The sequence below is a fragment of the Elephas maximus genome, chromosome 3 (assembly GCF_024166365.1).
Source record: "Elephas maximus indicus isolate mEleMax1 chromosome 3, mEleMax1 primary haplotype, whole genome shotgun sequence".
Lineage (NCBI taxonomy): Eukaryota > Metazoa > Chordata > Mammalia > Proboscidea > Elephantidae > Elephas > Elephas maximus.
In genome coordinates, this window is record NC_064821.1 from 188,907,575 (window position 1) to 188,934,494 (window position 26,920).

Below are 26,920 nucleotides of genomic sequence, written 5' to 3' on the forward strand. Positions count from 1 at the left end.
TTAGGTGGGCACACCACAGGGCACTTAGGTGGGCACACCACAGGAGGTGGCAGGCAGGGCTGCTTACACTGCTGCTGATAGTAAGACATCTTTCCGGAGTCTCTGGGAATCTGAAAATCAACGCATAACAGTGTTGACTGTAGTGACACTCTTGCTGGCTAAGCAAGGCAGTATCCTTTGAATGAGTTCAGTCAATATTCATCTAGTCCCCAACAAAATATTCATAACTCTGTAGCTTTTCCCTCTTCCCTCTTAGCATCGTTTCCTGCTATGGATTGAATTGTGTTTCCCAAATATATCAGTTGGAATTCTCACGCCTATACCTATGGTGAAAACCCTGGTGGCATAGTGGATAAGAGCTACAGCCACTAAGCCAACGGTGGGCAGTTCAAATCCTCAGGGGCTCTTTGGAAACTCTGTGGGGCAATTCTTTTCTGTTCTATATGTCACTGGAAGTCAGAATCCACTCAACCGCTACTGGTTATACCTATGTTTGTAATTCTATTTAGAAATAGAGTTTTCTTTGTCATGTTAATCAAAGCATACCTGAGTGAAGTGGCTTCCAAGTCTAATCGCTTCCGATGTATAAAAAAGATCAGATTAGACCCAGAGATGCATACACAGGGGAAGACAGGCGTCCCTTGAGGATCATCTATAAGTCAAACAACCAAGGAACACCCAGGCCTACAAACAAGGAATGTCTCAACAGGGCCGAGACCCTGACTTGGACTCTTAGCCTCCAGAATTGCAAGAATATAAAATCTTGTTCTTTAAAGCCAGGTATTTGTGGTATTTCTGTTATGGCAGAGCAGAAAACTAAGACACTTCCCATCATCTCTCATTCTTTTTTGGCTTTTTTCTCACTCTACCATTTCTAAAAACATAAATATATCCTATATCGACGTAGCACTAGGTAGGGCTGAATTTAAATGTTATCTAGAGAAAGGATACCCGACTTGTAAACTTCTCAGCAATCCCAAAACAAATTGCTACCAATATCATCTGCCATGAAACCCTGACTGAAAGCCTAACTGATCTTGCCATGGGTTCTTTGGGAAAAACTGCAAATGCTCAAATGAAGTTCTAAGGGCTAGTACCCAGAGAAGCAAATCTTTGGAAACAAACTGAAATGTGGGACATAACTTCATTTCTTATTCCTTATTCTTCTTCCTATATGACTGCCCCTTTATCTTCATTTCCCATATGAACGTCAACAAAGCTCACCAAAGAGAAGCTAAAATATCATGTAATGACACCTGCCCTCCACAAAATTTATCGTCTTGATTTCCACAAAGCTTAAGCATTATTTTCTAAAACAAAAGAATCCACCACCAGTTAAAATCCTTATACTGCCCAATTATCCAAAAATGCCCTGCAAGTATTGCACTCACCACGGTCTCAAAGCCAGTGCCCAACTGAGTGTCAGTAGGATGGCAGCAGGCTGGTAGAGTGTCCTTTTATAAGAGCTAGCCACCCATTTACAAGGGGAAGTGGGACGATGTACTGATTTCTCAACCAAAATGCCATCTGCATGCAATTCCAAAAATGACTTACCACACTCATGCTGATTATCACAAAACTTCCTCATCCACCATCCTCCTCACCTGGGCAAATGCACAGTGATTCACTTGAGACTTTGTCTTAGAAGATGGAGCCAGTGTCATGTGGCATGTGAGGAATATGGGGGTTCTCCAACTGAAAGCTGGTAGAGTGTTTGTCTTCCCACAAATCCCCAAACACCGGGTTCCTTGTATATAAAATTTGCCTCCCTGTTCACCCTCCTCCCCAGCATCCAGCTTTGTCCCTGGGATGCAAAAAGTATGCTTTACCAAGTCTGATCTGAACACATTTACTCGTCACCAAAAATTTTTATTTTTAATGCATTTCACCCTCTTCGACGGCCTTTAGTTTTTAGGCCTCTTTTCTTGATCACTAATAGGCTTTAACAAGACCAGTGTCATCTTTCAGATATCTAGGCCATTAGAGTCACATGCTGGGGCTTTCCCTATGTCTCCATGTAGGGCAGATTTACATACTGACCTGTATCTATGGCCCTTATGACCATTAGCCTCTGTGGTCTATCAGAAACCCAAATTCTTTTTCTCCCATTTTCTTAAAACAACAGTTCAATATCTGAGCTGCATCCACTTAGAAGCTTTTGCCTTCATACTTCTAAAATACTTGGTGCTTATTTCCCCAACATAATTCAATCCAGTTGTCTTCCTCTCTGGTAGTCAATGTTTAAGCAGTATTTAGTGTTACACGCTACTAATTTGTTAACCTCCCTAGAGCCTATTTTCATCAGATCGAAATTACAAATGGCAATAATATCACCTCAAACGGTTGGTATAAAAAACTAAATGAGAATATGTACCTAAATACCTAGCATAATACACATTACATACTGACTTCTAAAGGATTATTGACAAGGTATAAAAATAATTATCCATAATAATTAACCAGCAGTCACACAAATGTTCAGATACGTCTTCAGGTAAACTGTGAGGCATTGGCAGGTTCTAAAGCAGTTTGGAAGGCACAAACTCAAAAACATCCTCAATGTCTACACATTCTTTCCAGTAAGAATACGCCTTCCAAATTTCTGGTAGGGGCATTCAATGCCTATGCCTTTCTCTGAAAGACCTTCAATACAACGATTACTGTAGTTCTCAACTGGAGTATGTTAGTGGACTAGAAAAATAAAATATTTTCTTTTGACTGTATATGAGAGGAATTCCTTAAGAACAAGCGTAACTTAGCCTGGCAAATTGAAGATGAAAACACAGAGCTCTTTTTCCTCTCATGATATCCAGGAAAGGACAGCATGGGGCAGCTGTTTCTCCATAGCACTACCAGACACAGAACTAATTTCAGCAGGCTACTAATCTTGTTTGCAATTAGGAAAGTGACTGTTTTCAGAGGTGCCAGAAGGAACAGGGTGTCATTGGAACTTGTGAGGGACTCATACAACATGCTATTTCATATAGAAATTCTAGGAATTAGAAGTGGCATGTGCTCTGGATACAGGAAATGATTCAGGAATACAAGACATTAAACAGATTTATCAACTTTAGACTTGCTTGTCTTGTCTCCTTTGGGGTTCCTAATTCAGGCATTAATATTGGATTCCAAAGTCATCTGATAAGTCATTGGGTTTATAAATAAAGTATGGTGGAATTCAGGCGGTGGGGGGTTGATTTTCTTAAGAAAAGAATTACTAATGAACATTTACAACCCTAGAGACAAAAATAATTATCCCTGGTTATAAAAAACAAAGAATCAAAGGGAAGATTGTTCATTCCTGTCAAAACTGTGAGCGCCTGAAGTGTTTGTAGAAATTAGATCTTTGCAAATCATGTACTAGTTACAAGAAGGGTACTGGCAGCTCTCCAATAAACTTGTTATTGTTACTTGCCAGTCCAGTCCATTCCAATTTATGGTGACCCATGTGTGCAGAGTAGAGCTCTTTCTTTAAGAGGTGGATTGCAAGGCCTGTCTTCTAAGATGCCTCTTCCTGGGTTCGAACCACAAACCTTTCAGGTCAGTAGTGCCACACAAACTTTTTGCACCACCCACGGACTTCATGACACCTAACGAAATTAATAATACGTACTTAATATTATCTAATAGTGGAATGACTTCAAATTTCTTCATTTTTCTCAAAATCAATTACCTACAGTACTTTTTCTATCTAATATCTCTCTTTAAATCTAGAACAGTCTCCAACACCACCCGCTTTATTTTCCTAATATTTGGTTGTTGGTAAGACCGGACCAGTTTTCTCCCTAATATCCCACCTTCTGGGCTTGTTTCATTGGTTATTTTGGTTTTACTTAATTTGTGCTTCTATTTTCCCCTCTAAATTGGAATTTAGACCTAAACTGCAAATCTCGCTAAGTGAAAGAAGCTAATTCCAAAACACTACATAATGTAGAGGTCCATTTATATAACATTGTGGAAGATGCAAAACTCCAGGGACAGAAAACTGAACAGAGTATGCCAGGGACTGGGACCAGGAGGAGAAAGGTTACGTAAAAGAAATAGAGAAATTTGAAATTACACCTTAATAAAAATTTATGTCTTATAATAAGACTAAATGGGTGTGGGAATATAACATTCTTAAGGACCAAAAGGCTTCTTATTGCAAAAATGTCAGCTTTGCTCAACCTAATCAATATAGCATAGGTGTCTCAGGGAGATAAATACTCAACTTTCAAAACAAGCCATACCAACATGGCTTCAGTCCCACAAGTCTACTAAAAATACTCCTTCTAAGTTCTACTATATCTTTCCAACCAGCAAATTAAATGAGTATTTCCCAGTTTTTATCTTCCTGGACTTCTCGTCTGAATTTCACAATGTTTTTTCAACCAACCTATCTTTCTTTAAACTTTCTACTTGTTGTTTTCCATGACATCTGTTTTCCCGATTTTCCTAAACGTGTGCCTGCTCTTTTTTCCCCACGGTTTCAATTTCTTTCTCCAAATGTCAAATGGTTCCCTGGCCCATGACTCCTACCACTTTATGCATTCTCCGGTTATGATCCCAACGACTCTTTTAATTTAACACCCACAAGTCTGTCGTTCACTCCTACATCTCCATTTGCATAGATGAGCTACTAGATTGCACTGTCTTGATTGTTATAGCCTTGGAATCACTTATGTCCTATTACCAGCTGGTTTGGGCTGTTACCAGATATATAAGCCTAAGAGTCCATTCACTATTCTTGAGTAGAATCTGATTTGGGGTCATCAAGTGTGTGGTGCAGACTGTCACCTATCCACCTAGAGAAGTAGTGGTGATAGTTGTGTGCACCAAATTCTGGGGGAGCAGGGTTTCACACTCCAAGGGGGGCAGGATGCTGACAGGCTTCCCCCAAGTGTCAGTGAGGTAGGTGTGTCTCTATTCCTAAAGCACTTTGGTGGGTGGGCTCTGCAGCTGTACCTTAGGCCCCCAATGCAAGTACCTCCTCTACAGATTGCTAGGTGTCATCATCCTTAGATGCCTAAGGCAAGAGGCTAGGTGGTCTGGGGGAGCTTCAGCCCTCAGTTCCCTGTTGTGGGTCAGTGAGGGCTCTGTTGAATACGCAGAGACATCAGACCTGGGAAACTTGTCTTTCCAGTAATCCGCTAAAACAGTTACAGTCAGATCCCTATCAGAATTGCCTTTGCATTATAATAGCCATCTTGTTCCCCGTAGGGATGAAAGCCCAAGACTGTGGATCACATACGTTTGGCTGGAGCTGGTTCTGTATTTTTTGTCCACTTAGGGAAGGATTTTTGGTCCCTGGGTATTTTGTAGCTCCTTCTCTCAGGCCAGAAGAACGGGTTAGGAAAAGACCAAAAAAAAGGAAAACCCGCAGTGTACTTCACTCTCTGGCTCCGGAAATCCCAATGTTAATGAAGCTGCCTGGGAGTGGGAGGGGAGGGTTCAGATAAATAGGAGAGAGTAGCACCCTGGAACTTAGACAAAGTTACTTATCTTGTTTGGTGATTACTGTTTTATCTGAGATTCCTGAGGGGTGTGTAGCCTGTGTGCACTGGCTGGGTCGAGATTGCCCCCGAGGGTCAGGCCCACATCCTGTGTTTGTGCTGTCTCAGAAACCGTGGTCACTTCTTGCGCTGCCAATCCAAAGCCCAGCGCCAAGTTTCCCTGGCTGGGACGCCGTACTCCAGGCTCCAAAACCAGTCGCTGCCTCCCGGTGACTTCTCCTCCTGTCAGCCGCATCGCTGCGCTGCCTGCCTGCACTGGCTGGGCTTACCCCGATGTCACTTCTGGGGGCTAGGGCTGCGTCCCGTGTTTGCGCCTTTTCAGGATGCCGTGCTCGGCTCCCCTGTGCCCAGTCCAAAGCCCGGCACAAAGGTTTCCTGACTGGGACGCTTGCTCCAGGCTCCGAAAAGAGTCGCTACTTCCCCGTGGTTGTTCGTTCTCAGTCTCCGTCACTCAGGTCAACTCTTTAGATCTGTGTTTGATGGTCAGGGTTTGTAGATTGTCATGTATGTGATCGATTCACTTGTGTTTCCGAGTCTTTGTTGCAAGAGGGATCTGAGGTAGCTTCTACCTAGTCAGCCATCTTGGCCCCGCCTCCTGACACTCTCATCTTCATTGCTGTTTTTTTGCTGCTATATTTCTCTGCCATGGACATTGCTTTTTCCCTTTATTGGAACAATCTATTTCCTCTTATTGGAACAACTTATACTAGATATACCCATGGCTCACACTTCTGTTCATTCATCCCTCTGCCCAAAATGTCACTGTGGAAGAACCTCTCTAAACAATCTTCTCTCAAGTACACCTCATGGGTATCACTATCAGGTCTCCTCCCTGCCCTCTGCAGCACTCTCATTTCTCCTACTTAAGGACAAGGAGTCTGTTTAGTCACCACTACCTGTATCTCCAGCGTGTAGAATATTGCCTAGCACATAATAGGCAAACAGAAAACATTTGTGAATCAGTTAAGTAATCTCTCCCTGTATATTGAGCTGAAGACATTCTTTTCCCCATTTTACAGAGAAGGACATGATACCTGAGGTAGTTGAAGTAACTTCTTAGGTTCACACAAGCTAGGATGTTGTTGAAATGGCTTTAAAACCACTGAAATAGTTCTTTGATATATCCAATCCAAAAGACACATCTCAAGCAAGACTGAATTGAGTGATGGGAAAGCCTGAATCTAAGACTTCAATTCATCTGATGGACATTCGTCTGATGTAGTTGAAGGAAGAGTGTAAAAATGCAAAATGAAAACAAAAGCAATGTAGGCTCAACCACGAAACATGTACTTTATTGAAGAAGCAGAAACAGGATAAACGCATTGTAGGATAGAGATCACTGCCTAAATTAGATAACAGATACCAAAGCGAAATCAGGCAAGGCTTCAGTACAAGAATGTAGACCTTGAACCGGTTCCTCATTTTCCAGTAACATGGTATCAACTTTAGGATCTAAGCCTTTTCTCCATCAGCTCCTGTCTCAGAAGGAAGGTTAGGGAAGATGTAGTCTGTCACCATGGCTGAGGGAGGAGGATGGAGTCCAGAGACTGGGAAGAGCCACTGGATTGCATCATTTCATGATTCTGATGAATTCTGGTGTTGTTACTTGAATTTGGGTACACACTTCTGCTGGCAGGTTTGGCATGGCAACACAGGAGGGCATTTCTGCTGGCATGGCAGAGGAGGGCAACACACAGGTGGGCATGGTGGAGGAAGGCAACACACAGGTGGGCATTTCTCAGGGCACTTAGGTGGGCACACCACGGGAGATTTCAGGCAGGGCTGCTTGCACTGCTGCTGATAGTAAGACATCTTTCCGGAGTCTCTGGGAATCCGAAAAATAAGCGCATGACAGTGTTTACTCTAGTGACACTCTTGTAGGCTAAGCAAATCAGTATCCTTTAAATGAGTTCAGTGAATACTCATCTAGTCCCCAACAAAATCTTCATAACTCTGTAGCTTTTCCCTCTTCCCTCTTAGCATCATTTCCTGCTATAGATTGAATTGTGTTTCCCAAAAATATGTGTTGGAACTGTCGCCCCTATCCCTATGGTGAAAACCCTGGTGGCATAGTGCATAAGAGCTACAGCCACTAACCCAAAGATGGGCAATTCAAATCCACAGGGGCTCCTTGCAAACTCTGTGGGGCAATTCCTTTCTGTTCTATTTGTCGCTGGAAGTCAGGATCCACTCAACTGCTACTGGTTATACCTATGTTTGTAATTCTATTTAGAAATAGTTTTCTTTGTCATCTTAATCAAAACATACCTGAGTAAAGTGGCTTCCAAATCTAATCACTTCTGATTCATAAAAAAGATCAGATTAGACACAAAGATGCATACACAGGGGAAGACAGGTCTCACTTGAGGATCATCTGTAAGTCAAACAACCAAGGAACACCCAGGCCTACAAACAAGGAAGGAATCAAAAGGGCCGAGACCCTGACTTGGACTCTTAGCCTCCAGAACTGCGAGAATATAAATTCCTGTTCTTTAAAGCTACCTATATTTGTGGTATTTCTCTCATGGCAGACCAGGAAACTAAGACACTTCCCATCATCTCTTATTCTTTTTTGGCCTTTTTCTCACTCTACCATTTCTTAAAACACAAACATATCCTATATTGAGGTAGCACTACATAGGGCTGAACTTCAATGTTATCTAGAGAAAGAATACCCGACTTGCTAAACTTCTGAGCAATCCCAAAACAGATTGCTACCAACATCATCTGCCATGAAACCCTGACTGAAAGTCTAACTGATCTTGCCACGGGTTCTTTGGGAAAAACTGTAAATGTTCAAATGAAATTCTAAGGGCTAGTACCCAGAGAAGCAAATCTTTCTAAACAAACAGAAATGTGGGACAGGACTTCATTTCTTATTTCTTATTCTTCTTCCTATAAGACTGTCCCTTTAACTTCATTCACCAAAGAGAAGCTAAAATATCACATAATTACACCTGCCCTCCACAAAATTCATCGTCTAGATTTCCACAAATCTTAAGCATTATTTTCTAAAACAAAAGCCCTTTCTACCATCAGTTAAAATCCTTAAACTACCCAATTGCCCAAAAATGCCCTGCAAGTATTGCACTCACCACGGTCTCAAAGCCGGTGCCCAAATGAGTGTCAGTAGGATGGCAGCAGGATGGTAGAGTGTCCTTTTATAAGGGCTAACAAACCATTTGCAAGGGGAAGCAGAACGATGCAGTGATTTCTCAACCAAAATGCCATCTGCATGCAATTCCAAAAATGACTTACCACACTCATGCTGATTATCACAAAACTTCCTCGTCCACCATCCTCCTCACCTGGGCAACTGCCCAGTGATTCACCTGAGACTTTGTCTTAGAAGATGGAGCCAGTGTCACGTGGCATGTGAGGAATATGGGAGTTCTCCTACTGCAAGTTTGTAGAGTGATTGTCTTCCCACAAATGCCCAAACCCCAGGTTCCTTGTATATAAAATTTGCCTCCCTGTTCATCCTCCTCCCCAGCATCCAGTTTTTTACCTGGGATGCAAAAACTGTACTTTACCAAGTCCGATCTGAACACGTTTACTCCTCACCAAAAATTTTTATTTTTAATACATTTCACCCTCTTCGACGGCCTTTAGTTATTAGGCTTCATTCTTGATCACTAATAGGCTTTAACAAGACCAGTATCATCTTTCAGATATCTAGGCCATTAGAGTCACACGCTGGGCTTTTCCACATGCCTCCATGTAGGGCAGATTTACATACTGACCTGTATCTATGGCCCTTATGACCATTAACTTGTTCTGGTCTGTCAGAAACCCAAATTCTTTTTCTCCCATTTTCTTAAAACAACAGTTCAAAATCTGGGTTGCATCCACTTAGAAGCTTTTGCATTCATACTTCCAAAATTCTTGGCTCTTATGTCCCCAACATAATTCAATCCAGGTGTTTTCCTCTCTGCTATTCAATGTTTAAGTAGTGTTCAGTGTTACACGCCATGAATTTGTTAACCTCCCTAAAGCCTATTTTCATCAGCACTAAGTAACAAATGGTAATAATATCACCTCAAAAGATTGGTATAAAAAACTAAATGAGAATATGTACCTAGATACTTAGCATAATACACATTACATACTGACTTCTAAAGGATTATTGCCAAGGTATAAAAATAATTATCCATAATAATTAACCAGCAGTCACACAAATGTTCAGATACATCTTCAGATAAACTGTGAGGCATTGACAGGTTTTAAAGCAGTTTAGAAGGCACACAATTAAAAGCATCCTCAATATGTATACATTCTTTCCAGTGAGAATACACCTCCCAGATTTCCTGTAGGGGCATTCAATGCCTATGCCTTTCTCTGAAAGACCTTCAATACAACGATTACTGTAGTTCTCAACTGGAGTATGTTAGTGGACTAGAAAAATAAAATATTTTCTTTTGACTGTATATGAGAGGAATTCCTTAAGAACAAGCGTAACTTAGCCTGGCAAATTGAAAATGAAAACACAGAGCTCTTTTTTCTCTCATGATATCCAGGAAAGGACAGCATGGGGCAGCTGTTTCTCCATAGCACTACCAGACACAGAACTAATTTCAACGGGCTACTAAACTTCTTTACAATTAGGAAAGTGACTGTTTTCAGAGGTGCCAGAAGGAACAGGGATGTCTTTGGAACATGTGAGGGACTCATACAACATGCTATTTCATATAAAAATTCTAGGAATTAGAAGCGGCATGTGCTCTGGATATAGGAAATAATTCAGGAATATGAGACATAAAACAGATTTATCAGCTTTAGACTTGCTTGCCTTGCCTCCTTTGGGGTTCCTAATTCAGGCATTAATATTGGATTCCAAAGTCATCTGATAAGTCATTGGGTTTATAAATAAAGTATGGTGGAATTCAGGGGGTGGGGGGTTGATTTCCTTAAGAAAAGAATTACTAATGAACATTTACAACCCTAGAGACAAAAATGATTATCTCTGGTTATACAAAGCAAAGAATCAAAGGGAAGATTGTTCATTCCTATCAAAAATGTGAGCGCCTGAAGCATTTGTAGAAATTAAATCTTTGCAAATCATGTACTAGTTACACAAAGGTTGCTGGCAGCTCTCCAATAAACTTGTTCTTCTTACTTGCCAGTCGAGTCCATTCCAAGTGATGGTGACCCATGTGTGCACAGTAGAGTTCTTCCTTTAACAGGTAGATTGCAAGGCCTGTCTTCCAAGATGCCTCTTCCTGTGTTTGAACCACAAACCTTTCAGGTCAGTAGTGCCACACAAACTTTTTGTACCACTCATGGACTTCATGACACCTAACAAAATTAATAATACATACTTAATACTATTTAACAGTGGAATGACTTCAAATTTCTTCATTTTTCTCAAAATCAATTACCTACAATACTTTTTCTATCTCATATCTCTCTTTAAATCTAGAACAGTGTCCAATACCATCCTCTTTATTTTCCTGATATTTGGTTGTTGGTAAGATCAGACCAGTTTTCTCCCTAATATCCCACCTTCTGGATTTGTTTCATTGGTTAATTTGGTGTTACTTAATTTGTTCTTCTATTTTCCCCTGTAAATTGGAATGTAGACCTAAACTGCAAATCACACTAAGTGAAAGAAGCCAGTTCCAAAACACTATATAATGTAGAGTTCCATTTATACAACATTGTGGAAGATGCAAAACTCTAGGGACAGAAAACTAAACACAGTATGCTAGGGACTGGGACCAGGTGGAGAAAGGCTGCGTAAAAGAAATAGAGAAATTTGAAATTACACCTTAATAAAAATTTATATCTAAACATAAGACTAAAGTTTCATGGGACTATAACATGCTTAAGGACTAAAAGACTTATTATTGCCAAAATGTCAACTTTGCTCAAGCTAGTCATAGCATAGGTGTCTTAAGGAGATCAATACTGAACTTTGAAAACAAGACGTAGCAATCTGACTTCAGTCCCACAAGTCTACTAAAAATAATCCTTCTAAGTTCTACTGTATATTTCACAATGTCAACCAATCCCTCTTTCTTTAAACTCTCTACTTGTTGTTTTTCGTGACATCTATTTTCCTGATTTTCCTAAACCTGTGCCTGCTCTTTGTTCCCCAAGGTTTGAACTTCTTTCTCCAAATGTGAAATGGTTCCCTGGCCCACGACTCTTACCACTTTATGCATTCTCTGGTTAAGATCTCAGCCACTCTTTAAATTTAACAGCCACAAGTCTGTCATTACCTCCTACATCTCCATTTGCATTCCAGAATCCACTTCAGATATAAGAATACCTTTGCCTGCTGAAATCTCTATCCCTATGTCCTCCAACTATCAACTGATTTTCTTTCCTATAAATGAGAAACACCTCCAGTATGCTCTACCATGTACACCTCCAAAAACTCAATAACTTCACTTATTTTGACTCTTTTTTCCCCTACTATGCTCCACTTCTCCAGTCAAATATCTAGTCTGCCAGTTTGGCATCACAAACATTTCCGAAATTCATTTCATCCTTTCTATGCTAACTAGCCCGGCCCTAGTTCAGGCCATCCTCGTCTCTTGCCCAGATTATTACCATAGCTTCCTAACTTCTCTCTCTTTCCCAGTCTTATTTTATTCAAAACCAGCTTCCGCATTGCAGTCAGAGTGACCCATTAAAAGTCAAATCTATGTCACTTGCATGCTTAAAGTGTCAGGTCCATTATACAGCCCTTCCTTCCCCTCTAGCTTCATTCTTTGTTACTCCATGCCTTGAACACTATACTGTTGTAATATCAAGATCCTTGTAATTTTTCTCACAGGCCATTTTTTTTTTCCTTCTGCTCAGTGCATTTGTTCACTATACCTCTGATACATCTTCTTCATGCTACTTTTACCTGTCTTATGCCGACACTGGATCCCTGGTGGTGCAGTGTTCAAGAGCTCAGCTACCAGTCAAAAGGTCAGCAGTTCAAATCCACTGCCACTCCCTGGGAATCCTATAGGGCAGTTCTACTCTGTCCTATAGTTGAATATGCACAGGAAGACTGGCACAACATGGTGGCATCAAGAGAGTGAAGCACAGTGAGTGTTGTTTTGTGTTCAAATATGACTGACAACCGGCAGACAAACAATTTCATGGAAGAGACCGTGTCCTGAAAAATGGAATGTGGTGAGTTATAATTTCCAAAGAGGAGACCACCTATGCCAAGGGCCCATGATTTCCCAGATATCTAGTCTTTCCACTATGTTAGCCTTCCCAAAAACATGCATCCACCTGTAGCAATCAGAAGTATAAGTAGCAGGATTAGATTTACTCCTACATAAACATCTCCTCCCCTCTCCTTGATGTAAATCTTATGGAAATTCTTTTTGTTTCCATCAATCAAGTTGATCCAAGATAAAAATAATTGGGCTCTCTGAGGACAGGAGAAACTTAAAGAAGACCCAAGTCTCTTCTTTCCTAGTCAGGCATGCCCAGGGCTTCACATGACACAATTTCTAACCCCTTTCCTGCCTTTTCTTCCTCCTTGCACCTATATGCTGAGTGGTCTGGTAGGGCAGATGTGAGAACCATTGTTAAAGTGTGTCTGACCACCAGATTTCCATGGATAGACTCAGAGAGAACTGGTTTTTGTCCAGCCTGATACCATATAGACTCCTGTGGTTGTAGTGTTAGTTGTGGTTATGGTTGAGGGAATGGAAGGTTTTTAGTCATTGAGAGTGAAGAGGGTATTGAATGCATATGAGCCTTTTCTCTCAGGGTACTTAAGTTAGTCATCTAGGCTTCTGATGTTTAACTGAAAATGAGCACATATGAGAAGCTTCTTTCATCAGTCCTTCTGGTGTTGTTGCTGTTGTTGTTCTCTTAGTCCCAGGAAATATTCCTAATAGCAACAGCAAGACAAACGGCCCCCTCTCTCTCCTCTTTCATACCTAAGCCCTGACCCTGCCCCCTCAAGTGAACAGAACTGGCACTTTCCAATAAAGGAAAGTAACATATTTGCTATCTTCCTCCTTACAATCTTCAGCTCATGGGCCTGAAGACCCGCAGAATAGATATGTCATTTCAGTCATCACTCATCCCCATGGTAGCCCACAATACCAATGTTTATAAAAACAAAGATGGATTCTGGATCTGATAAATAGCAGTCCTCCTCAAAATCCCCCTGGGCACTGAGCACCATCAGCACAAAGACATGAAATATTTTGATGTGCTCAGCGCTGTAAGTTCAGTGTGCTGGACCCTGGCCTGAAAGGGACAAAATTCAGGGGAGGAAGCTAGACAGGTAGGCATCAATCAGACCATAAAGGACCTTACATGTCATGCTAAGATATTTGGCCTTTATTTTGTAGGAGACACAAAGCCAGAGAAAGATTTTAATCAGGGAGAGTGAAATCTGTGATTATGAGAGCTTACTTTAATCATAGTGTGTACAAACGAGAAGGTGGGGCTGGAGGCAGAAGGAGTTTATTGGGCTAACATCAAAATCCAGCTGAGAACTGACAAAGATCAACAAAGGCAGAATAAGTAGGAATGGGAAGAATAGATCAGAGTCCAGGACCATGGAATATCTAGTAAAATTGGACACTGACACAATCTATTTTGACTCTACCACCACTACTACACAGGTCTCAGAACGTATAGGAGATATTCACTGCCGTCAATTTCATTCCAACTCATATGGGCACCATAGGACAGAGTAGATCTACGCTTGAGGTTAGATTCTCACTCATAGCAGCACCATAGGACATATTAGAACTGTCCTTGAGTTTTCCAAGTCTGCAATCTTTATGGCTGCAGACTGCCCTTTCTCCTACAGAGGGGCTGGTGGGTTAGAACTACCCACCTTTTGATTAGCAGCCCAGCACCTAATCACTTCACCACCAGGCCTGCTTATATGAGATATATGGAACCTTAATGACTGTGGCATGCCATATTACAGCCAGTGCTGTGAAAGAAAAACAAGTGAGCATCTCTTATGGAAAGAGAAAAGAGAAACCCTGAACTATGTAGGATAAATCTGAAAATTACAGGAAGTTATTTGGATATTCAAACCATGTGATTTGGTTTTACAACTGTTAACAATGAGAGATTGAGAGTGGACTTTGGCAGCTACTGTGCTACTAAAAGTACAATTTATTACCCTTAGACGACAGAAATTGAAAATACAAGATCTGAATCATGCCGCCTACTCAACACATCATTTTTGGGGTTTACTATTCGTCAGGCACTTGTTCAGATACTGGACTTGGCAATGGAGGAAAAGAAAAGAAAGATTCCTGTCCTCAGGGATCATATGTTCTCATGGCAGATATATGCCAAAATAATATAAAGTGACAAATAAATAAAATAATTTACAAATTATAGTAATGTTTTTCCTATTTTACCTATTGCATTGTCATGAGGACCAAGAACTCTTTATTCCCTCTACCATAATATTATTAAAAAAATATTTTAGAAGATTCAACAAAAATTACATCCTAACCAATTGTTGTTTGCTGAGGATGATATATAGATTTTAAAATGATATTGGCCTAATGTTTCCCAGGACGTATTAAACACAATACTCCAAGTTGACCACAAATGCTTCCATGATCCTATGAGTAAAGGAAAAGCTATATTCCAAATCACCATCTTGTATCTCTGAGCAATGACTTGGGAAAGGAGGAATCTGCTTTACACTTCAACAAATAATATTACTAGGACACATTATCTGACATAACAATTAACATCCACCCAAAAGAGTTGACTTCTCCCACCTACTGGGAAACCAGAGTGTTAGCCTGTTAAATGGTCACCATGAGTACTGTTGGAAATGTTCAGGTTCACAGGAGGACCCCTTAGTTGAAAGGACTCAATGCAGTGTCTGGGCTGTATTGCTGTTGTTGTTGTTAGGTGCCATTGAATTGGTTCCGACTCAAAGTGACCCATGCACAACAGAACGAAACACTGCCCGGTCCTGCGCCATCCTTACAATTGTTTTTATGCTTAAGCTCACTGTTAAAGCCACTGTGTCAATACACCTCGTTGAGGGTCTTCCTCTTTTCCACTGACCCAGTACTCTGCCAAGCCTGACGTGCTTCTCCAGGGACTGATCCCTCCTGACAACATGTCCAAAGTATGTAAGACGCAGTCTCGCCATCCTTGCCTCTAAGGAGCATTCTGGTTGCACTTCTTCCAAGACAGATTTGTTCCTTCTTTTGGCAGTCCATGGTATATTCAATATTCTTCTCCAGCACCACAATTCAAATTCGTCAACTCTTCTTCGGTCTTCCTCATTCATTGTCCAGCTTTCACATGCATATGATGTGATTGAAAATACCATGGCTTGGGTGAGGCGCACCTTAGTCTTCAGGATGACATCTTTGCTCTTCAACACTTTCAAGAGCTCCTTTGCAGCAGATTTGCCCAAACCAATCTGTCTTCTGATTTCTTGACTGCTGCAAGTAAAATGAAATCCCTGACAACTTCAATCCTTTCTCTGTTTATCATGATGTTGCTCATTGGTCCAGTTGTGTGGATTTTTGTTTTCTTTATGTTGAGGTGCGATCCATATTGGAGGCTGTGGTCTTTGATCTTCATTAATAAGTGCTTCAAGTCCTCTTCACCTTCAGCAAGCAAAGTCGTGTCATCTGCATAACACAGGTTGTTAATGAGTCTTCCTCCAAACCTGATGCCCCGTTCTTCTTCATATAGTCCAGCTTCTCGGATTATTTGTTCAGCATACAGATTAAATAGGTATGGTGAAAGAATGCAACTCTGACCCACACCTTTCCTGAGTTTAAACTAATCAGTATGCCCTTTTTCTGTCCGAACAACTGCCTCTTCATCTACGCAAAGGTTCCTCATGGGTACAATTAAGTGCTCTGGAATTCCCATTCTTCACAAAGTTCTCCATAATTTGTTATGATCCACAAAGAGAAATGCCTTTGAATAGTCAATAAAACACAGGTCAACATCCTTCTGGTATTCTCTGCTTTCAGCCAGGATCCACCTGACATCAGCAATGATATCCCTGTTTCCACGTCCTCTTCTGAAACCAGCCTGAATTTCTGGCAGTTCCCTGTCGATATCCTGCTGCAGCCTCGTCTGAATGATCTTCAGCAAAATTTTGCTTGCGTGTGCTGTTAATGATATTGTTCTATAATTTCCACATTTGGTTGGATCACCTTTCTTGGGAATCGGCATAAATATGGAACTCTTCCAGTCAGTTAGCCAGGAAGCTGACTTCCATATTTCTTGGCGTAGATGAGCGAGCACCTCTAGCACTGCATCTGTTTGCTGAAACATCTCAATTGATATTCCATCAATTCCTGGAGCCTTCTTTTCTGCCAGTGCCTTCAGAGCAGCTTGGACTTCTTCCTTCAGTACCATCGGTTTCCGATCATATGCCACCTCTTGAAATGGTTGAATATCTACTAATTCTTTTTGGTAAACTGACTGTGTATTCCTTCCATCTTCTTTTGATGCTCCCTGCGTCGTTTAATATTTTCCCCATGGAATCCTTCACTATTGCAACTCGAGGCTTGATTTTTTTCTTCAGTTCTTTTAGCTTGAGAAACACTGAGCGTGTTCTTCCCTTTTGGTTTTCCATCTCCAGCTCTTTGCACATGTCATTATAATACTTTATTTTGTCTTCTCGAGAGGCCCTTTGAAATCTTCTGTTCAGTCCTTTTACTTCATCAATTCTTCCTTTTCCTTTAGCTGACCGATGCTCAAGAACAAGTTTCAGAGTCTCCTCTGATATCCTTCTTGGTCTTTTCTTTCTTTCCTGTCTTTTCAGTCACTTCTTGCTTTCTTCATGGATCATGTCCTTCATGTCATTCTACAACTCGTCTGGTCTTTGGTCACTATAGTGTTCAATGTGTCAAATCTGTTCCTGAGCTGGTGTCTGAATTCAGGTGGGATATATTCAAGGTCATATTTTGGCTGTCATGGACTTGCTCTGATTTTCTTCAGTTTCAGCGTGAACTTCCATAGGAGCAATTGATGGTCTGTTTTACAGTCGGCCCCTGGCCTTGTTGTGACTGATGATATTGAGCTTTTCCATCATCTCTTTCCACAGATGTAGTCAATTTGTTTTCTGTGTATTCCATCTGGCGAGGCCCATGTGTATAGTCACCGTTTATGTTGGTGAAGAAGGTATTTGCAATGAAGAAGTCGTTGGTCTTGCAAAATTCTATCATTCGATCTCCAGCATTGTTTCTATCACCAAGGCCATATTTTCCAACTACTGGACCTTCTTCTTTTCCAACTTTCGCATCCCAATCGCTAGCAATTATCAATGTATCTTGATTGCATGTTCCATCGATTTCAGACTGCAGCAGTGGATAAAATCTTCTATTTCTTCATCTTTGGCCCTAGTGGTTTGGTGCATAAATTTGAATAATAGTCATATTAACTTTTCTTCCTTGTAGGCATATGCATATTATCCTATCACTGACAGCATTGTACTTCAGGATAAGTCTTGAAATGTTCTTTTTGATGATGAATGCAACACTGATCATCTTCAAGTCGTCATTACCAGCATAGTAAACGATATGATTGCCCGATTCGAAATGGCCAATACTAGTCCATTTCAACTCACTAATGCCTAGGATATTGATGTTTATGCATTCTGTTTCATTTTTGATGATTTCCAAATTTCCTAGTTTCATACTTCTTACATTCCAGCTTCCGATCATTAATGGATGTATGCAGCCACATCAGCAAATGAAGGTCCCGAAAGCTTTAATCCATCCATGTCATTAAGGTCAACTCTACTTTGAGGAGGCAGCACTTCCCTAGTCATCATTTGAGTGCCTGCCAACCTGGGGAGCTCATCTTCCAGTGCTATATCAATGTTCTGCTACTATTCATAAGGTTTTCACTGGCTAATGCTTTTCAGAAGTAGACTGCCTGGTCCTTCTTCCTAGTCTGTCTTAGTCTGGAAGCTCAGCTGAAAACTGTCCTCCATGGGTGACCCTGCTGGTACCTGAATACCGATGGCATAGCTTCCAGCATCACAGCAACACACAAGCCCCCACAGTACGACAAACTGACAAACTGACAGATAATGCTGTAGCATTATCTACTTTGAAAAGGCAATGTGGGAATTGCTGTCTCCAAGCTTCACTGCAGTTGTGCCTTGACAGAGCTGCTCCTTCATGCTATATCACACAAGAGTACATGAGAAATTTAGTACAGCAGAGAGCTTCCTTTCTAGAACAAGAGAGGCATGGGTATCAATCAGGGCAGATTAACCACTAAGCGAGGTACATGTGAGCTTAACTGTGTTTACTTACTAATCTGTGGTGCACAGTTTCACCTGTTTTTCACCACAGAACAGATGAAATTATGCACCACAGAATAATAAGCACAAGTAAGCCTAAGGATACTTTGCTTATTGGGTAATCTGTACCTAGTATGAATCCTATGGCTACTATTTATTAATCATGTGACTCTTAAGGAAGCTATTGAAACTTTCCGAGCCTCACTGTCCTTCCTTATCTATAAAATTGAGTAATAATGCTACCTTCTTCACAATGGGAATTAATTAAGTCAGTGAGTATAAAGTGCTTAGTACACTTGCTATGTTTGAGGCCATTTTTGCAGCTACTGTGTCAGTCCATTGCATTGAGGACCTTCCTCTTTTTCCCTGACCCTCTTGTTGGCCGACAGCCCCAGCAAGGAAAGACCCTCACTGTGCGTCTTGGCAGGTAATCCGAAGAACTGACACACAGCCCTTTCCAGATTCATACATTAAGGGGAAATTACCGACAAGGGCAAGCAGCTGTTCTCCAGTGGCGGACGGCTGGAGTATTTTCTGCAACCACCTGACAATGGACCCAAGCTTATATACCATTCCACCTCAGACCACGGCTCACTGTTTTTCCTCTCATGTCCTTGGGCAGTGAGTGTTCCCAGGGACTTCACATCCGGGTCCAGATGTTTTCCTTCTTGTTGCTAAGGCATTCTTCAGCCTTGGCTGTTGGCCCAGTCATGCCATTCCCAGCCTTTTACCGAAGCCCCAGTCCATCTCGAATTCAATCCCAGGATGCTTTGGGGAAGACCAAAGCTGATTCCATTAAAGGGGGGGTGTATAAGCTGAATAGCATTACCCTACAATCCACCCGTGTATACCCTCCCAATGTCCTTACAATCTTACCGCCCCCTCTTCCGCAATAGCCCTCGGACTTGGGAAGCAGAGGAACATTGCAAAACCAGACCACGTACTTAGTATAACCAGCAACACAGGAGATGACATAGTAATACGAGTCCCAATATCATTCAGAAGCCTATCCGCCAGGCAGACAGGAGGGATTGCAGGCAGCTGGAGACAGGGTTAGTCGCATCATGTTTGATAGAAGGGATGTGTTGCTGCAAGTCCTGCAGAGCCAAAGACACAATTTACAGGCATCAGAGGTATACATGCAACATTCAGTTTTCATTGTGGCACAGGTGCCAAACTGGGTGGTGGTCAGGATGTCAGTGTCCATCCTACTCTGAAAAATGACCTTCTGTATTTGTTGAGTCTCCCCATTCAGAAGGATGATAGCCCACCTGGTGTTGTTAAGCGCAGCTGTGGCAAGTCTGGCTAGTGCCCCTACATGCCACTCCACATGTGGAGTGGTGGCCTGGGGCGAGAACTGGGACAAATGGCAAAACTACCATGATGTGCGGTGGTATCTGTGCTGGGCTGTTAGAGTTTACTAATTGCTGGGAACACTGGGGAGGGTGGTGTAAACATTAGTAGCTAGGTACAGCCACCCCCAGGTGTAGTGCTCCACCCAGGTGTAGGGCAGTTACGGCCCCCCATGCAAGCCAGATATCCAAAGACACTCCTTAGGCAATGGGTATGCCCCTGCCCGTAGGCTTTCCTTTTGCTTCCTTAAGCACCTATTGGCAACAACTAGCGGGATTCTAGCACACTGTTGTCGGGGTTCCAAACCACCATCCTGCGGGGAAAAGAGGTCTTAGTCCTCTTCCGATGCTCCTAGCAAAGGGGAACTTGACCCTTTATAACAACTTGCTTCCACTTGCAGTAGGGTATAAAACACTGCTCATGACTTTCTCCAGCATGCTGTGCCTGTCTTTTGCTCCTCACCACAACTGAGACCAAAATCCCATTGGCAGTCTCTTCTTGCTTTGCCGATGCCACAGGCCCTACCCGTACCTGTCGGGGTAACAGGCTATGTCCAACTGGCACGGCTGACCTTGTATTAACACTCCTAAAGCCTTTTTTTGTTTTACAGTGAACTTTACCTGCTGGAAGGCCTCCTCTTCCTTTGTCTCTCAGTCCCACACTGCTCCTTTTTTCACAGTCTCTGTCTCTTTTCTTATACCCTCACTTTCTAGAAATCTCCCCAAATTTGTTCTTCCTTCCTTTCTTCAGTAACCTATATAGGGGACATAGGGTGTGGGCTACATGGGATATGAAGGGGTGCTAGTACTCCAGGAGCCTGGCAATTGCTTGCAGATGCTTCACAGTTTCTGCGCAGGGGTAGACTTGGGCTTTATCTATCACTGGTTCAGGCATCACTTGCGTCTTACCCAACCAGGTAACACCCAAGTATTTGACCAGCAAACCAGGCCTCTGCGGTTTTCCGTCATTCACTGTCCATCCCCACGACTGAAGGTGCGTGACTACCTCACAAGCTACAGCCTATAAAGAAGCAAATGAGTCAGAGGTCAGCATGACATCATCAATATAGTGGAATATGGCCACCTAGCAGAGGGACTCCACCGCTTTAGACCAGTGGCAAGCATGCGGCAGTGTATGGTGGGACTATGCAGTTACCCTTTTGGGAGCATTGTGAAAGTCTACTGTCTCACCTACCAACTGAAGGCAGACTGGTTCTGGCTGTCTGAGTGTAGAGGGATGCTAAAGAAAGAATTAACCAAGTCGAGCACAAAGTGGTAAGTGCCCAGTGAGTCCCCTTTTGTCCCAACAGCTGTGTGATATTGGGTATAGCTGCAAACAAGGGAGAGTCACCTTATTCAATTCCCAGTAGTCTACTGTCATTTTCCAGGAAAATCCAGCTTGTGCATTGGCCAGAGAGGACTACTCAAGGGGCTCTAGGCAGGTCTCAGAATCCCCACTGGGTGTAGCTCCTGCATGCCCACAATGATTTCTTGGTGACCACCAGGAAGGCGGTAATGCTTAAGGGCCCTGACCTGAGCTGGGGAGTGCAACTGCACAGGGGACCATTTAGGATTACCTTGTACTACAGCTTTTACGGCTCTCACTTGCAGATGGAACTCACCGGAGGTCTACAGCTCCAGCCTCAACAAAAAATCTCCGCCCAGAATGTATTCCTGTATCAGGGCTAGTTAACTTTGTAGGCCTTTGGAGGTAGCCTTCCAATCTGTAGCACTCGTTAGACTTGGCACGCCCTGACAGCCGCAGCCGCGTACCCATCAATAGCTGTTAGTGGGGGTCCAATGTATGATAATTTCAATGTGTGGCCTCAGTTCCCCTGAGACCCAGCAGAGGGATTCCTACACCTGTGGTGCACTTTGGCCACACCCCTAGTCAAAGGGTGAGGGACACTCCCACCCCTCGGTGGGGGAGGCTTGGGCTTCGCCTCATCTCATGGGCTCCGGTCAGAGCCTTTGGGGATCCCAGATCTTTTGTCAGGAACAATTCTACACCAAAGAAACACATTTGATAGAAGAGACAGTTTGATAGAACATACGGCACAAATAAGAAATGCCCTTGTAGGGAACTGCTGCATTTATATCCCAGACTGCTTTTCTGAGATGGATGGTGAGGCTGGGGTTGTCTTGTGCCTTCCTATCAGCCACTTAAACCTATCCTTTGAAGTTTTCAATTCCCCCTATTTCTTGGGATGATAGTGTGTAGAGTTCATTCAAGATCCAGTGGAAGCCTACGTATAAGATAAAAAGCCCCATTATGATTTACCTGCCGAGAACCCCCTGGCCTGTTGGCTCCGGAATCTCTCCCTGCACAGGGTTAGCCTTGGCCAGGGTCTGGTAGATGGGTCAGCTTTCCTGTGCTATCCTGCATTTTCTGATGACAGTGGCAGCCCACCCATGTAGGCCCAGTCCATGAAGGTGTTTTGAATCGCCATGGACGTTCCTCTGTTATATCCAGAAGGTGGTCGATTGCACATCTCTTTACTCTGGACCAGACAGTGCTTCAGCCTCTGCAGTCAGCTCGTTAAGGCCGGTCTGTTCATTGGCTGTTTCCCACTCTCAGCATAGAGGCTTTTCTGATGACTATCCACACAAGGAACAAAAATTCTCAGGAGCAGAACGGATTTTGTTATTTTTTATTTTTTTTTTGTCCAGATGTTTCATTTCTGTAGGGGCTTGTTTTATACCTCAGTCCGACGGTTTTCAGTGGCCAGATTGAATGGCCAGTCAGTTAGCTATTGCCCATGTCACAGTTCTCTTGTGCCCTCTAAAAATGGCCCTAACTGCAGCAATTCCCATCAGGACTTGGAGGCAAAAGTTTACAAAGGTGTGCATTAATATATCAACTTCACCAGGACATACAGTAAGGGTTTGTAGGGGCCCCAAGGGACTTAGCCATAGTCAGGCTGAGGTAAGTGTCTCAATGATAGTGACCTTCAGACCCAAAGCATACCTCACTGGACTTTAATTGTAACACAAGGCCTTTTCTCCTTGCTGCTGACAAAGAAATCAGGCTTAATCCTCTATTAAGAAATTATCATCCTTAATCATTTCTGAAAGAAGGTCTGGCAAAAGCTGGCAGAGCCCTCACTCATTTGTGGAGCCACATCACCACACCAAGCACAAGCCTGGGTCCAGCCCAGTTTCCTGGTAACCTGGGGGTAGGCCGCCCTCTTTTATTTTCCCCTTACCATTGCAGCTACAGCTAGGTTGCTGTTCAGTTAACTTGGCCGGGGTAGGTATCAGGGAATTCTGAGTTCTCTTCAGGGTCACTCAACACAAGTTATCTTGAAGGGCTTTTTACTCCTTTTTTTTTTTTTTTTTTTTTTCCTTTTTTCCCTGCTGTTTTAACTCTTTCTTTGCCCTGGGTGCTACAGGGTGTTCTCAGGCCAGGGACCTGTTTATCCCCTCCAACTAGCTCCAGTCCCACCCTCTAATGACTGAGCTGGCCAGGCTTCGCTGGTCACCCAGGATTCTCTTACAGAAAATCATATGGGCCAGACCTCCCCACATAGAGGTCGCTGGCCACCTCGGGATTCCCCCCAAAGATGCCTCTTGCTTCCGCAAACGGGACACTAATATTTCAGTGGAGGAGGAATATGCTGCAGGCAAATCCTCCATTTGCAGCTCTGCTTCCAGCTGTCTAATTAGGGCCACAGCGGCAGGCTCTGCATCGGATGCCCCTCTCAATGCTGCCAGTAGAAGCCACCCCACACAAGCTGCCTCAGCAGGGCAATTTGGTTTTTGCTTTGGGGTCTCCCAGTGGCCACGCAACTCCCAGAACCAAAACACAAACAGCCTCCTTTTCTTTCTCCACAAGCAAAGACTCTAGGAACTGCAACGATCCCTTTGGCATTTTCAGGGTGTCCCCATACTCATGCACAGGTCGCCAGGCATCAACAGCCTGGACTAGTGGTCCCAGGGTATGCATCCCTGCCCACCCTGGGGTTTTTCCCAACGTAGCCTACTTTTCCCCACACACGTGGAAAGGCATGGTGTGCCCTTCGGATTCCCGCTGACTATATCACTTGTCCGGGGACAGCCCCAGCAAGAAAAGACCCTCGCTATGTGTCCTGGCAGATAATCCAAAGAACTGAGGACATAGCCCTTTCCAGATTCATACCTTCAGGGAAACTTACTGACATAGGCAATCAGCTGCTTTCTCCAGGGGTGGCTGGCTGGAGTATTTTCTGCAACCACCAAGCAAGAGATCCAATCTTATATACCATTCCAGCTGGGACCAAGGCCCATTGTTTTCTTCCACGTCCTTGGGTGGTCAGTGTTCCCAAGGACTTCACGCCAAGGCCCAGATGTTTTCCTTCTTGTTGCTAAGGTATTCTTCAGCCTTGGCTGCTGGCCCAGTCATGCCCCTCCTGACCTTGTACCTTAGCCCAAGTCCATCCCAAATTCATCCCCAGCATGCTTCAGGGAAGAGCAAAGCTGATTCCATTAGGGAAGGTTTGTGTATAGATGAATATCATTACCCTACAGTCACCATCAGTGCTGTTGGAAAAATTCATATTCACAGGAGGACTCCTTAGATCAGAGGACTAGATGCAGTGCCTAGGCTGCATTGTTGTAGCTTTATGTATTTATAAAAGCCAGTCTGGGAATTGCTGCCTCCAAGCTCCACTGCACTTGTGCCTTGACAGAGCTGCCCCTTCATCCTATATCAGGAGTACATGAGAAGCTTAGTACAGCAGAGCAAGAAAAGCAGGGGCATGAATCAGGGTCAGATAAACCATCACGCTAGGTACACACAGGCTACATTGAGTTTACTTACTAATCTTTCGTGCACAACTTCACCTGTTTTTCAACACAAACTTCGTGGTTAAGTGCTACATCTCCTAACATAAAGGTCATCAGTTTGAATGTACCAGGTGCTTCTTGGAAACTCTATGGGACAGATTTACTCTGTGCCGTAGAGTCACTGAGAATTGGAATAGACTCAACACTTTCTATTTGGATATATGGGTGTAAAGAGAATATATTAAAAAAAAAAGCAACAAAGTGATTACATTAAGAGTCAGGATAGTGGTTACCTATAGTGGTGAAGAAAATGCAGGGTCTTTGGAAGAGTTGTTAATATTCTCTTTCTTGATTTTGGGTGTACTTATATGAGTGCCCAATTTAGAAGTATTAACCATGTAAGCTCTAGCTTATCAGCTTTCTGTCAATAATATTAGACTAGAGTTCTTTTCAAGAGTTTACTATTAATGACAATCACTTGGAGTTATTCTATGCACCTTGTATAAAGACTATGCTTCAACATTCTTTTTAGAGCTTGGATCACAACAAGTACAAAATTCCCTATACAGAATTGCTGGCTATAATATGATGAGAGTCAATAGATTTGATTTCCCTTTAAGATAAGAAAACAACTAGATTCACTTTCCATTTGATCACCCCTCAGAATAAGATTTTATTTTTTTAGAGTTTTAACTTATTCTTCAGTTCTTTTCATCTCTTTTGGTAATACCTTTGCACAAACGTATTATTAGTCAAAACGCTATACAAACAAAAAAGTACATATGATAGTAGAATATTATTATAAAAACTTAGGCATGTGACCATCAGTATAATATAGCTGTCAAACCTTGGATGAATACCAAAATTATTTCTATGTCCTACAGACCCAACGTCTCTAACCTCATTTGCTGACACTTTCATCTTCATTGCTGTTTTTTTGCTGCTATATTTCTCTGCCTTGGGCCTTGCTATTTCCTCTTATTGGAACAATCTATCCTAGATATACCCATGGCTCACACTTCTGTTCATTCATGTCTCTGCCCAAAATGTCACCGTGGAAGAACCTTTCTAAACAATCTTCTCTCAAGTACACCTCATGTGTATCACTCTCAGCTCTCCTCCCTGCCCTTCTGCAGTGCTCTCATTTCTCCTGCTTAAGGACAAGGACTCTGTTTGGTCACCAGTACCTGTATCTCCAGCATGTAGAATATTGCCTAGCACATAATAGGCAAACAGAAAACATTTGTGAATCAGTTAATTAATCTCTCCCTGTATATTGAGCTGAAGACATTCTTTTCCCCATTTTACAGAGGAGGAAATGATACCTGAGGTAGTTGAAGTAACTTTTTAGGGTCTCGCAAGCTACAATGTTGTTGAAACGGGTTCAAAACCACTAAAATGGTTTTTTGATATGCCCAATCCAAAAGACATATCTCAAGCAAGACTGAATTGAGTGATGGGAAAGCCTGAATCTACGACTTTAATTCATCTGATGGACATTCATCTGATGTAGTTGAAGGAAGAGTGTAAAAATGCAAAATGAAAACAAAAGCAATGTAAAGGCTCAACCACGAAACATGTGCTTTATTGAAGAAGGAGAAACGGGACAAACTCTTTATAGGATAGAGATCACTGCCTAAATTAGATAACAGATGCCAAAGAGAGATCAGGCAAAGCTTCAGTGCAAGAATGTAGACGTTGAACGTGTTAATCATTTTCCAATAATATGGTATCAACTTTAGGATCTAAGCCTTTTCTCTGTCAGCTCTTGTCTCAGAAGGAAGGTTAGGGAAGATGCAGTCTGTCACCACGGCTGAGGGAGGAGGATGGAGTCCAGAGACTGGGAAGAGCCACTGGATCACATCATTTCATGATTCTGATGAATTCTGGTGTTGTTACTTGATTTTGGGTACACACTTCTGCTGGCAGGGTTGAGGTGGCAGCACAGGAGGGCATTTCTGCTGGCATGGCGGAGGAGGACAACACACAGGTGGGCATGGTGGAGGAGGGCAACACACAGGTGGGCATGGCGGAGGAGGGCAACACACAGGTGGGCATGGTGGAGGAGGGCAACACAC

At 42.7% G+C, this 26,920-nt stretch overlaps 1 long non-coding RNA gene across 3 annotated transcripts in view; it reads right to left on the reverse strand.

Moving 5' to 3' along the window:
• Positions 1-24,277, reverse strand: part of LOC126073658 (uncharacterized) — a 372,441-nt gene extending 348,164 nt beyond the window's left edge. Inside the window, exons 1-2 of one of the 3 annotated variants that reach the window (XR_007516819.1) lie at positions 24,217-24,277; positions 22,360-22,676 (exon numbers count right to left, since the gene is read on the reverse strand). This is a non-coding gene — a long non-coding RNA (uncharacterized LOC126073658). The other 2 variants (XR_007516820.1, XR_007516813.1) reach the window with 2 other exon arrangements.
• Positions 24,278-26,920: the final 2,643 nt, after the last annotated feature.